We start from the raw sequence: 12,928 nt of genomic DNA on the forward strand, positions 1-12,928 counted from the left end.
TTTCTTTTGTTGAGCAGAAGCTTTTTAGTTTTATTAAGTCCCATTTATCTATGCTATCTCTTAGTTGCTGAGCTGCTGGGGTTCCATTGAGAAAGTCCTTGCCTGTACCTATTAGTTCCAAAGTATTTCCTACTCTTTCCTGTACCAACTTTAGAGTTTGGGGTCTGATATTAAGATCCTTCATCCATTTTGAGTTAATATTGGTATAGGGTGATAAACAGGGATCTAGTTTCAGTTTTTTGCAGACTGCTAACCAGTTTTCCTAGCAGTTTTTGTTGAAGAGGCTGTCTTTTCTCCATTGTATATTTTTAGTGCCTTTGTCAAAGACAAGTTGGTTATAGTTGTGTGGCTTCATATCTGGGTCCTCTATTCTGTTCCACTGGTCTTCATGTCTGTTTTTGTGCCAGTACCATGCTGTTTTTATTGCTATTGCTTTGTAATATAGTTTGAAGTCAGGTATCGTGATACCTCCAGCGTTGTTCATTTTACTGAGTATTGCCTTGGCTATTCGTGGCCTCTTGTGTTTCCAAATAAATTTAACGGTTGACTTTTCAATCTCTTTGATGAATGTCATTGGGATTTTGATGGGAATTGCATTAAACATGTACATTGCTTTTTGGAGTATAGACATTTTTACTATGTTGATTCTACCAATCCATGAGCATGGGATATCTCTCCATTTTCTATAGTCTTCCTCAATCTCTTTCTTCAGGGTTTTCAGTTCTCTTTGTAGAGGTCATTCCATCCTTTGTTAAGTTCACACAGAGGTATTTGATTTTTTTTGAGGCTATTATAAATGGAATTGTTTTCATATATTCTTTTTCAGTTTGTTTATTATTAGTGTATATAAATGCTAATTGTTTTTCTATGTTAATTTTATATCCTGCTACCTTGCTATAGCTATTGATGGTGTCTAGGAGCTTTTGAGTAGAGTTTTTTGGGTCTTTAAGGTATAGAATCATATCGTTTGCAAATAGGGATATTTTGACAGTTTCTTTACCTATTTGTATTCCTTTTATTCCTTCTTCTTGCCTAATCTGTACGTCCTTCTAAGTGGGAGGGGAGCAAACAGCAGAACTGACTTTGAAAATTTAAGGGGGAGCTCTCAGTGGTCCACACTTCTGAGATGACCAAATGGTTGTGTCAAAAAGTGCCACGGCCACATGCCACTTATTTGCTGCACAAACTGCACCCGATGCATGCCCAAGGAAAAGGCCATTAAGAGTTCGTCATTGTGAAACTGCATTACTGTGTTAATTGTGCCATTCACAGCAAGGTGGTCAGTAATCACTCTCATGAATCCCGGAAGGATTGAACACCGCCACCCTGATTTAGACCTGCTGGTGCTGCCCCACGACCTCCACCAAAGCCCATGTAAGGAGCTACATCCTTAAGGACTGAAGAAGAAGAAGAAAGACTATCTTCTGGAATAAAATAAAACTGAAATTATACTTTATATAAAATAATATGTAAGGGAGAAAAATAGAAGAATGTGAGGAGAGCATATGGCAGAAGTGACTTTGTCTTAGGTAAGAGAGATGGGAAGGTATCCTTAAGGAAACATCTAAGAAGTCACAAGAAGCAGTCCTCTCACCCTGATAATAAAATATGTAGTCTTTCTCCTAGATAAGGGAGACAGGAAAGTGTCTTTGAAAACAAACTTCCAAAGAGATAAGAACAGGCTCCTCAAGGAAAGTAACCCAGCAAATTCCCACTAAGATAGCGAAAGGGAGTTATAAGATGTAAATAGTGGGCCTTGAGGCCAGGATGAGCTGACCAGACCCTCCTGGAATGTTCAGTTCAATAAGAAGAGGGACAGACAGGTGGTCAGATTTAATGAGAAGTTGACTAGGCACCAACCAATCACGAATGTAAAATAGTTGTACATAAGCCAGGTAAGTAGCACCCTGTATCATCTCCTAGACTTCGACCTTTCTTTGGCTTAGCTAAGTCCCACCTGTCAGGGTGCTCTGTTAGTCTTTCAATAAACATCGTGCTTGCTTTACTCTTAACTCCTGGTGTGGCATCTTCAATCACTGACTATGCCAGTACACGAACTTGAGATCAACAATCCAGTAGCATAAGGACATGTTCCATGTGCTAGGAATACTTTTATATAACTATTCAAGGGCTGTCAAGCTGCTGCACTACCTTTCCTGCTTAGGACACCCAGTTACCTACTCTGGATGGAGCTGCATCTTCATGAAAAAAAAAAAAAACAAGTAATAAGAAATTATGCAAGTAAATTGCAAATAGGCCAGGCACACCTTAGTAGCCCCAGCACTGGGAAAGAGAAGGCAGGAGGATCATGAAGTCAAGGCCTGTCTGGGGTACACAAAGTTACCCTTTCTCAAAGAGAAAAAAAAAAAAAAGCAATAGTTACACTATGTTGAAAAGTACCAGAGTTTTTTCATTTAGAGTGACTGTTCACAATGCTACAATGCCTGTATGTTTTCTGATACCCTAATACTTTGTGTAGCTCTTAGCACACACTTCTTCTTCTGGCATGTCCCAGGCCATGTAATAAATCTTCTTTCTCTGCCCTTCACCATATCTCCTTATTTGGAATATAGGGGCAGGAGGCCAGACCTGACCCAGGAGTTTGAGCCTCAGTCCTAAAACTCTGGTTTCATTGCTTTCCTTATACTTGAATTTCCTCATAATTTGGTATGTTAGCTTTCCATCACATAACAAAATACTTGAGATAAATCAGCTTATAAGGATGAAAGGTTTATTTTTGCTCACAATTTCAGAGGTTTCAGTCCATGGTTGGTTGGCTCTGTTGCTTTTGGGCCCGTGGCAAGTCAGAACATTTGATGGGTAGTCTGGGGGAGAGCAAAGTTGCTTGCTTCATGGTAACCAGGAAGCAAAAAAGAAAGGAAGATGAGAGCCCAGGGATCCAATATCTCTTTCAAGGGCACACACCCAATAAACAAACTTCCTTCTAGAGGCCTCACCTCCCAAAGGTTCTACCACCTCCCAGTAGTGTCACAGACTGGGGATCAAGCCTTCAACATATGGGCCTTTGGAGAACATTCAAGATCCCATCTACAGCACTGGGTCAACTTGATTCTTTGTAATTACTTGATGTGAATCTCTAGTTTTCAGGAAAAGATGGTCTGTTTGGGAGTTTATCCCCTTAAAGCTTGATTAAGTTGTGCTTAGCATGAGTAACTTCATTCAGTTTGGTCGGATTTGTTGGGGCCTCTTGCAAGAGCTAATTCCAAAACAATGGCTTCCCCTATTTTTGTTTAATACAATCTAAGTGTTGATGATTAGCCAACCAGGGGTCCTTCATGACCTCCCCAGTCCAATCAGACAGGTACTGGTTATTAATCTTTTAAATATCACCCAGGAGGGGAGAAGAGATCTGAGTCCTTCTGTCTGTGGACTGCAAGGAAGTCATCGAGAAGGCCAATTTCCCTTCCTCCCTACAACCTCTTCTTATGGTTAGAATGAGACCATGTGAGAAAAGAGTTCCTTCATCCCCTCTCCCAATACCAAATTAACCCTGTAGTTGCAGGTTCATATGAATGGTTCAGGATTGGTCTTTCCTAGAGCAGTGAAAGATGAGGTGGATTCATAGAATGGGGTCAGCTGGTATCAGAAAGCCATGAGGTTAAAAGACTTTTTTCATACTCAACATGTCTAGATAATTGTTCTCTGCATGATTAGGTGCTTGCTGGATGTGTCCCATGCCCACGATCTCCCTCATAGCCTGGCTTAATTTCTAGACCTACAGAAAGTAATTTTTCTTGTATGGCCTGGCTACTAGGATGTTAGTGAGTAGGGAGTACAGAAAAGCAGGGAGATGTAGACAGCATAATTGGTTGGTTGGGGATGTCGAACTGTGACAAGTTGGATGCAGACGTGTAAGAGGCAATATGAAATGACCAGGGGAGATATTAGTAGAAAGATGTTCCTGAATATTTAGGACACTTTATGTCTGATCAATCAGTGTAAAGTGGACAGAGAATGTATAAAGCAGAGTCGAAATGCCACAACTCTTCCTTCCAACATCCTGAGACAGATGGGAGACAATCAGAAATCAAGAAGCCACACAGTCATTGAGGCCAGGCATCAGGCATCTTCTTGATGAATGCCATGACTGAAGTGTACAGTCAACACAATCTACTGCCATCGTGTGAGGATGTAAGTCAGTGACGAGGTCTGGCATAACCTTTCTGAGATTTGTTTAGAGTCTAAAAGAAGGCCTTCCAGGATTAGCCATGACCATAACGCAAGTTTCATGAGTGGCAAAACATGGCTACTCTTTTTCCAGCTAAATATTTTGGCTTAGTGAAGGAGTGAGTGTAAGCCTCAAAACAAGGAAAATGGTGGCTTATGTGCTTTAAGTCAAGCTACTCCTTAGTATAATCTGTCTCTGGATTCCTGGCTCCTGTGTCTCATGCTTCATTTGTCCTGGTCTGTCCTGGCTCACTCCGATATCAAAAGTTTGCCTAATGAACACTTTCACAGGTCCAGATGAGAGACATGGTGGTTTCAACCAATTTGCACCTCACAAGGTTTTCTCTAAATCCATTTCATAAATAGTTTAAAATAGGGGTGGTTCAACATACACAAATCTATAAATGTAATACAGCACATCAATAGAAGCAAAGACAAAAACCACTTGATTATCTCAATAGATGCAGAAAAAGCCTTCGACAAGATCCAACATCACTTCATGATAAAAGCTCTAAGAAAACTAGGAATAGAAGGAATGTACCTCAACATTGTAAAAGCTATATGTGACAAACCTACAGCCAACATCATACTAATGGTGAATAACAAACAATTTCCCCTAAAATCAGGAATGAGACAAGGGTGCCCACTATCCCCACTCCTATTCAACATAGTACTGGAATTCCTAGCCAGAGCAATTAGGCAAGAAAAAGAAACAAAAGGAATACAAATAGGTAAAGAAACTGTCAAAATATCCCTTTTTGTAGATGATATGATCCTACACCTTAAAGACCCAAAAAACTCTGCCTAAAAACTTCTAGACACCATAAACATCTATAGCAAGGTGGCAGGATACAAAATCAACTTACAAAAATCACTGGCTTTTCTATACACCAATGATGAACAAACTGAGAAGGAATATATGGAAACAATTCCATTTACAATAACCTCAAAAAAAAATCAAATACTTAGGAGTAAACTTAACAAAGGATGTGAATGACCTCTACAAGGAGAACTACAAACCCCTGAAGAAAGAGATCAAGGAAGACTACAGAAGATGGAAAGATCTCCCATGCTCATAGATTGGTAGAATCAACATAGTAAAAATGGCTATACTACCAAAAGCAATGTACATGTTTAAAGCAATTCCCATCAAAATCCCAATGACTTTCATTACAGAGATTGAAAAATCTACCCTAAAGTTCATTTGGAAACACAAGAGACCACAATAGCCAAGGCAATACTCAGCAAAAAGAGCAATGCTGGAGGTATCACAATACCCGACTTCAAACTATATTACAAAGCAATAGCAATAAAAACAGCATGGCACTGGCACAAAAACAGACACGAAGACCAGTGAAACAGAATAGAGGACCCAGATATGAATCCACACAACTATACCCACCTTATTTTGGACGAAGTTGCCAAAAATAAACGATGGAGAAAAGACAGCCTGGTCAACAAATGTTGCTGGGAAAAGTGGTTATCCATCTGCAATAAACTGAAACTAGATCCATGTTTATTACCCTGTACTAGTATTAACTCAAAATGGATCAAGGATCTTAATATCAGACCCGAAATTCTGATGTTAGTACAGGAAAGAGCAGGAAACACTCTGGAAGTAATAGGTATCAGCAAGGATTTCCTCAATAGAACTCCAGCAGCACAGCAACTAAGAGAAAGAATGGACAAATGGGACTTCATAAAATTAAAAAATTTCTGCACAAGAAAAGAAATGGTCTTTAAACTGAAGAGACTACCTACAGAGTAGGAGAAAATATTTGCCAGCTATACATCAGACAAAGGACTGATAACCAGAATATTCAGGGAACTTAAGAAACTAAACTCTCCCAAAAATCAATGAACCAATAAGGAAATGGGCAAGTGAACTAAACAGAACTTTCTCAAAAGAAGAAATTCAAATAGTCAAAAAACACATGAAAAAATGCTCACCATCTCTAGCCATAAAGGAAACACAAACCAAAACCACACTAAGATTCCACCTCATCCCTGTTAGAATAGCCATCATCAAAAACACCACCAACAGGTGTTGGCGAGGATGTGGGGAAAAAGGAACCCTTGTACCCTGCTGGTGGGAATGCAAGTTAGTGCAACTACTCTGGAAAAAAATTTGGAGGCTTCTTAAAAATCTAAATATAGATCTACCATATGATCCACCATTCCCACTCCTGGGGATATACCCAAAAGAATGCGACACAGGTTACTCCAAAGGCACCTGCACACCCATGTTTATTGCAGCACTATTCACAATAGCCAAGTTATGGAAACAACCAAGATGCCCCACTACTGACGAATGGATCAAGAAAATGTATTTATACACAATGGAATTTTACTCAGCCATGAAGAAGGATGAAATCTTATCATCATAATTAAATGGATGGAACTGGAGAACATCATTCTGAGCTAGGTTAGCCAGGCTCAGAAGACCAAAAATCGTATGTTCTCCCTCATATGCAGACCTTAGATCTAGGACAAATATAGCAATGTGGTTGGACTTGGGTCACATGACAAGGGAAGAGCACATATGGGAGGTATGGGGATAGGTAGGAAACCCAAAACGAAAATGTTTGATGTCCCCACTGCAGAGGAACTAATACAGAAACCTTAAAGTGACAGGGGATCAGGAATCAGAGTAAAGATTGGGTTGTAACACATTTGTACATGGAAACAATGCTAGGAATCTCTCTGTCTAGCTATCCTTATCTCAAGTAGCAAAAACACTTTGTCTTTCTTATTATGCTTATGTCCTCTCCAACAAAATTAGAGATAAGGGCAGAACAGGTTCTGCCTGGAAGCGAGGGGGGGAGGTGGGAAGAGGGTGAGGATGGGGGACAGTGGGAGAAATGGCCCAAGCAATGTATGCACATGTGAATAAATGAATAAAAAAAACAAAAAATAAAAAGTTTAACATAATGATAACCAAGGTGACCATGCACAGGAGTATAATCTATAGTAGGATCAGCAGGGGTTTATTCAAGTTTCCTCTTAGGACATTTTAAAAAAGAGATGTAGTCTTTGATTTCAAAAAATTTTAGCTAGAAGGGGAAAGGGAGAAAAATGATTAATTTCATTATGGGGACTGGATTACATGACCATGTCATGATACTTGTTTGCAGGTATCTCCAAACAAGAGAGGCTTTGCTTTTATAGGGGAAGGAGGAGGCAAAACAGCCAGCATGGCCTTTGGAAGGAAGTTGGGCAAGCAATGAAAAAGGGGTCTGAAGGGAAAGTATCCTTCTATGGTCAGCAGATTCCCTGTAGAAGCTGATAAGGTGGACTATTCTACTTTCCATGCTTGCTCAGGCTGGGAACAAGTAGAATTCTGGGCCTGGAGGATAGAAAGATGTAGTTCACCTGACTACATCTTGGTGAACAAGTATTTTGTTAGTAACAAGCAATTTAACTAATCATGAGGCAAAGAGTGGGGGTTTGGAGGGTCTGTCATAGGTATATTTGGGGAAATCTGTGAGTCTCAGCTATCTCCTACATAAAATGGTGGCTCTTTGCAGTAAGCCACTTTCCAGAACACAGAAGAATGAGGGGATTACTTAACCTTCACTATTCATAAGGACTCAGGAGAAATTCAACACTATCAAAAACTAAAAACAATCATAGTTTCTCTGAGGGTACAAGTCCAGGAGCTGTTCATGGATATGAATCCCTGAGATGACCTTTCTTAGGCATAAAGAGTAGAGAAGATAGAAAAGCATATGATTTAGTCATAAAAATGTCTTACATTTACAAACCAATAGCTGCCTTTTTCATATTTGTTAAAGATACATTTAGGGTAAAATTTAAATAGTACAAATTCGATCTGCACTTTATACTTTATCAGTCACTGATTCAGTGCTAGTTTTCCTTTTCTGCTTTCTGGAAGACCTTGAATGTGGTGCTACTAGTCCACAGCTTCCAGTTTTCACCCATGCCCACTGTAGTCATATGCCTTTATTATCCATCTACAGTTCATAAAAAGGTTATAGTTAACAGATATGTGGGGAATTATATAAGAACTTTCCATTCTCAAAGAAACATTGGACAGGATAACATTTGAAGCCCCTGCCAGCATCAAGTAAAATGATAATGTCAAGAAAGCAAAATAAAAATTATCAAACAGATGTTAAAGGCTAATGAGCATCAGGAAGGATAATGAGGACTTAAAGACTGCTTTTGCTAGAAGCACGAGTCTTCACTTGGACCTGCAGATGCCTGATGAATAACAAAAAAAAAAAAAAGCTTGGCTTCCCTGCCTTCATTTTGTATCTGTTTTCTTTGCTACCTTAAACTGGGTGGTTGGAAATGGAGCATACATTTGATTTTTCATGCCAATTTCTTAGAGCAGTCTCATTTTTGCAACTGTCACAGTAAGTTTTTCGAGAGTTATCTTCAAAGGTTGTCTGTTAATTAATATTAATTCTGATTTAGGGAAGGGAGGATTTATTTGAGGTAAAAGTGGAAGATTTTTAAAGGGAGGCAAAGTCCTCAAGAACTATTTTAAGTCTTCTATAGGATGGAGAGGCAGAGAGGAAGGACAGAGAGTTTAGTCTGTGTCACTACTGAACAGCCATCTGCAGTGTCCACCTCCAAGTACTGTTCTACTCCAATTTGGGGATACACAACAGAAAGGAGTCTGTCCATAAGCGGTGGCACATAAGAGACACAAAAACCCTTGAGATAGGAAATATACGAAAGTACCCAACCCAGGTCATGGGAAGCAGGTGGCCTCCTCTCACAGTGTCTCAAGGGGAGCAGGTGATCTAGCTTCACCCAGAACTGCCCCCAAACAATCCTTTTGAAATAGCATTTTCATCTGGATCCAAACTGATACATGTGCACAAGGGCCCTTAATTATAGATCATTCAATTCACATGCACAGTCAATCACCAAAAGCCACTCCTAAGTACTATCCAAATCTCCACCCCTTGCTCACTCTTTGTAATAGATAAATACCCATCCAAATCAAGGCACTGGCACTGCTGAGCTACAGGTACTACTTTGCTTAACCTAACTTTGCTCAGAACCTCCCCCCCACCACGCCCCATTTGGAGAGTGTGCTTTCCTACTTTCACTCACTCTTGAAACTCTGCTACTACTTTGCAATCTATCTCTCCATCTGATTCTCTGTTCAGGATGCCAAGAACCTGAGAGCTCAACCACAGTCTTGAGAACACCTGCTGGTAACACTTTCAGCAAGCCCAGTCAGGAGGGAAGACCCATACTCAAAATGCCATTTCCACTGCCTCTTTCACTGATCCAAATTACTTTCCACTTTAACTTTCCTTATTTGTCATGGTCACTGGTGCATCTCTCTGATTTTGTACCACCAAGCATAACTTGCTGGATGCCTGGACCTGAGATCGGACACAGCCTTTGGAGGACAGCTAAAAGAAATTAGTGGCATCAGTGCCCATCCAGAGCCAAAGACATCTGGCCAAAGTCTGGGGCGGGGGGGGGGGTGGCTGGGGAGAAATGGATTCACTCCCCATTTCCCCCCCCCCACACACACACAAGGACTCCCAGGACTATGGAGGATGCCCCCAAGGGCTGTAAGAGCCCCAGCCTCATCACCTCTGTTGTTGTTTTCTTGTTTTGGTAGTACTTGGGCTTGAACTCAGGGCCTACATGGTTGCTAGGCAGGTGCTCCACTGCTTGAGCCACACTACCAGCCCACTTCATCACATCTTAAGAGTTGTTTCTTCAATCTGCGAATCAAAATGGAAGGAACAGCATCTATCCCAATGGATCCTCCATTCAGCTATATCCTTAACCATTGGGATCATTTCAACCCTGATAATCTGAAAAAGAAATGCCTAGGCTTCTACTGTAATGTAGCTTAGCCTCAAGAAAAGTGACCTGAGAATGGGAGCTTAAGTTGTAATACCATTCTACGTTTGGATTTGTAAGAGACACGGAAAATGGTTGGAAGTGCCATGTCCAAGTCTTTATGGTCTTCTATAAAGATCCTTTCCTTTGGAGGGGGACCCCCAGATCCCAAATGGGGAAAACAAATGAAGATATGAATGTCCTTGAATTTTTCCGCCTGCTACAGAGAATGACACCTGTTTCAGTGGGAACATCCACCTCCTTACTATAACCCACCCTCTGCACTCTAACTGCTCATGAGCCCCCCACCCCACATACCCAAAGTGAAACACCTTCCTTGGAAGCATCTCAAGGCTTGCTCCCATTATGAGACATGCTGGGGCCAGAAGGCCCAATTCAGGTTCAAGCACCTTTTTCTGTAGCTGATATCCAACAATGCAAAGAAAAACTAAGGAGATATTCTGAGGACCCAAATAAATTTTCAGATGGGTCTCAGACCCTGACACTGGCTTTTTTATCTATCCTAGAGAGATATTCAATTCCTGGAGGCTAACTGTTGCACCTACATAGAAAAAAATTCACAGCTGCTAATACAGTGGCAAATGAGACCTTTCCAGGGACCCTCAGGATCACCAACCAGAAGTTTCTCCAATATGTGGATGGTCTCCTGATTTATATCCCTATTCAGGACATTTCAAATGCCAATTGTCCTGGTTTTTAATTTCTTGGTTGAGAGAGAACAAAATGTCTTCTAAGATATATAATTGATCTAGGGATGTTTCAACAAGCAATCTGGGAATTGGAAAAAGGTTCTACTGGCCCCAATAAAAGGGAGAGAACTGAGAATTTAATCAGAGAATGGGTGTTGATCAAGTCCTGGAAGGAAGGAGCCCAAGGAGCCCCAGCTGACCAACTCCAGTCCAAATGGAAGGATCCCTATACAGTGATCCTGACCACTCCCACAGACATCAAAGTGAAAGGAATGGATAGCTGAATACAACTTTCCAGGGTAAAACATGTGACAGGGAACCTTCTTCCAATCAAATACAGCCTGAGGACACTTAAAACGCCTGTGAGCCAATAGAAGACCTGAAACTTCTCTTCCAAAGGGATCAAAAAGCCTCAGCTTAAAAGATAAGTCATGCCTACTTCTTTCACTTCTTTCCCACAATGCAAATGGGCCCCTCACCCAGGAGTTCTCCTGATATGGTTCATCTGGCTTCAAGAAAAACATCATGCCTTACTGATAAACTAAAGAAACAGGCAGGTATAGACAATAGTTGGCTGGCCAATCTCCTGTCATTATTAGGAAATAGCATTTTCATCTGGCTTCTCACATGTTCAGGCCCTTTGGTTTTTATTTTTGTTAGGGTTATACTTTGGCAAATCACTTAACTGGATTCATTTCTTCTAGTATTGAGGCCATTAAAGTCCAAATTCTGATGCAGCAAGCATAGCATCCTGTGCAAACAAACTCCCCATGAGTAACCTTGATCATGCTGGACAAAGATTTAGACAACAGGGGCCACAAAGTTACCTGGCAAGTCCTGGGGGAAAGAAGTAGGAGAGATAACTTCCCTGATAGGTAGGGTCTGTAGCCCCTTGCCAGTTTAGAAGATACAGAAGAAGAAACCATCAAACCCTCAGCAACCCTAAAGATTTTGGGGGGATTTTTGTGCCTCAGAGGAAAGTACCCAAACCAGGTCATGGAGAACAGGTAACCTCCTCACATAGCATCTCACAGGGAACAGGTGGTCTAGCTCCACCCAGAACTGCCCCAAAACACCCCCTTTGAAATAGCATTTTCACCTGGACCCAAACTGGGGCATGTGCACAAGGCCTCTAATCTTAGCTCATTGAATTCACATGTTCTGCCTGATGGACTAATAATGTCGCCATTTTGTAAATCGGCAGCCATTTTATCCTCAGGCCTCACTTGAGAACTGGAGCCACTGCCAACAACAGCCCCACCCTTAACAGAAATTCCCACGCTTTAAGACAAGCTCCACTCCTAACAAAGACTCCCGTGCATGCACTAACTTCCTTAAGCTCTCTTAAGAAAGAGTCAGGTCCCACTCCCGCACTTGTGATCTGTCACTGGAATTAGGACCTGTTCAAGCCCAGGGAGGTTCTACAGGGCATAAACCTCAGAGGACGTAAGCCTGTGACATGGGGTGCCATACTCACGGCCTCGATGAGGACCAAGTTCGTGGCATTGTCACTAAAAAATTTAAGGAAGGTGTAAGGCCCCAAATTAAATTAACCTAGCCTCCATTTTGTATGGCAGGAAAGCTGTTTTACTGGAACTGTTTTTCTGAATTGGAGTGGAACCCCTCTTGCATCTTGTTGACAACATATTCTGATTTCATGATGTCATAAGACTGTATAAGTTAATAACTACCTTGACAAAACATTGAGAAACTGACCACCCCAGCTGCTTCCTGAAACAGCTATCTAAGCCAAGAAACAAAAAGGCAATGAACTTTACACCACAAATGCTTATGAACTCCAGCTCTAACCTCATTCTGGGCTGATACCTCTTAATATCGGCCCCTTTCCTCGCTTTCAAAGTAAGTAAAACAGCTTCTGCTTCAATTCTTTTCAGTGAAATCTTTCACACATCATGGGCTGGGACCTAACAGAAGTCTACTTAGGTGAAGTTTTAATTAGCAAAGCAGAAGAAACAAAGCACATCCTAATAGGCTGGAGATGTGGGCACAGGAGAAGTGCACCAAGTCCTTCATGTAAAGGATATTTATGAAACTCAAGTCAGTCTAGGGGAGTTTAACTTTTTTTCCCAGATAAGTGGTTTTCTTTAATGTTCAGCACCTGCTACTACCAAAATCATCTTGCTGTTGTAAAATTTTGACATTATTACCCAAGCATGGAGAAAGTGAGTCTG

The sequence above is a fragment of the Castor canadensis genome, chromosome 17 (assembly GCF_047511655.1).
Source record: "Castor canadensis chromosome 17, mCasCan1.hap1v2, whole genome shotgun sequence".
Classification (NCBI taxonomy): Eukaryota; Metazoa; Chordata; class Mammalia; order Rodentia; family Castoridae; genus Castor; species Castor canadensis.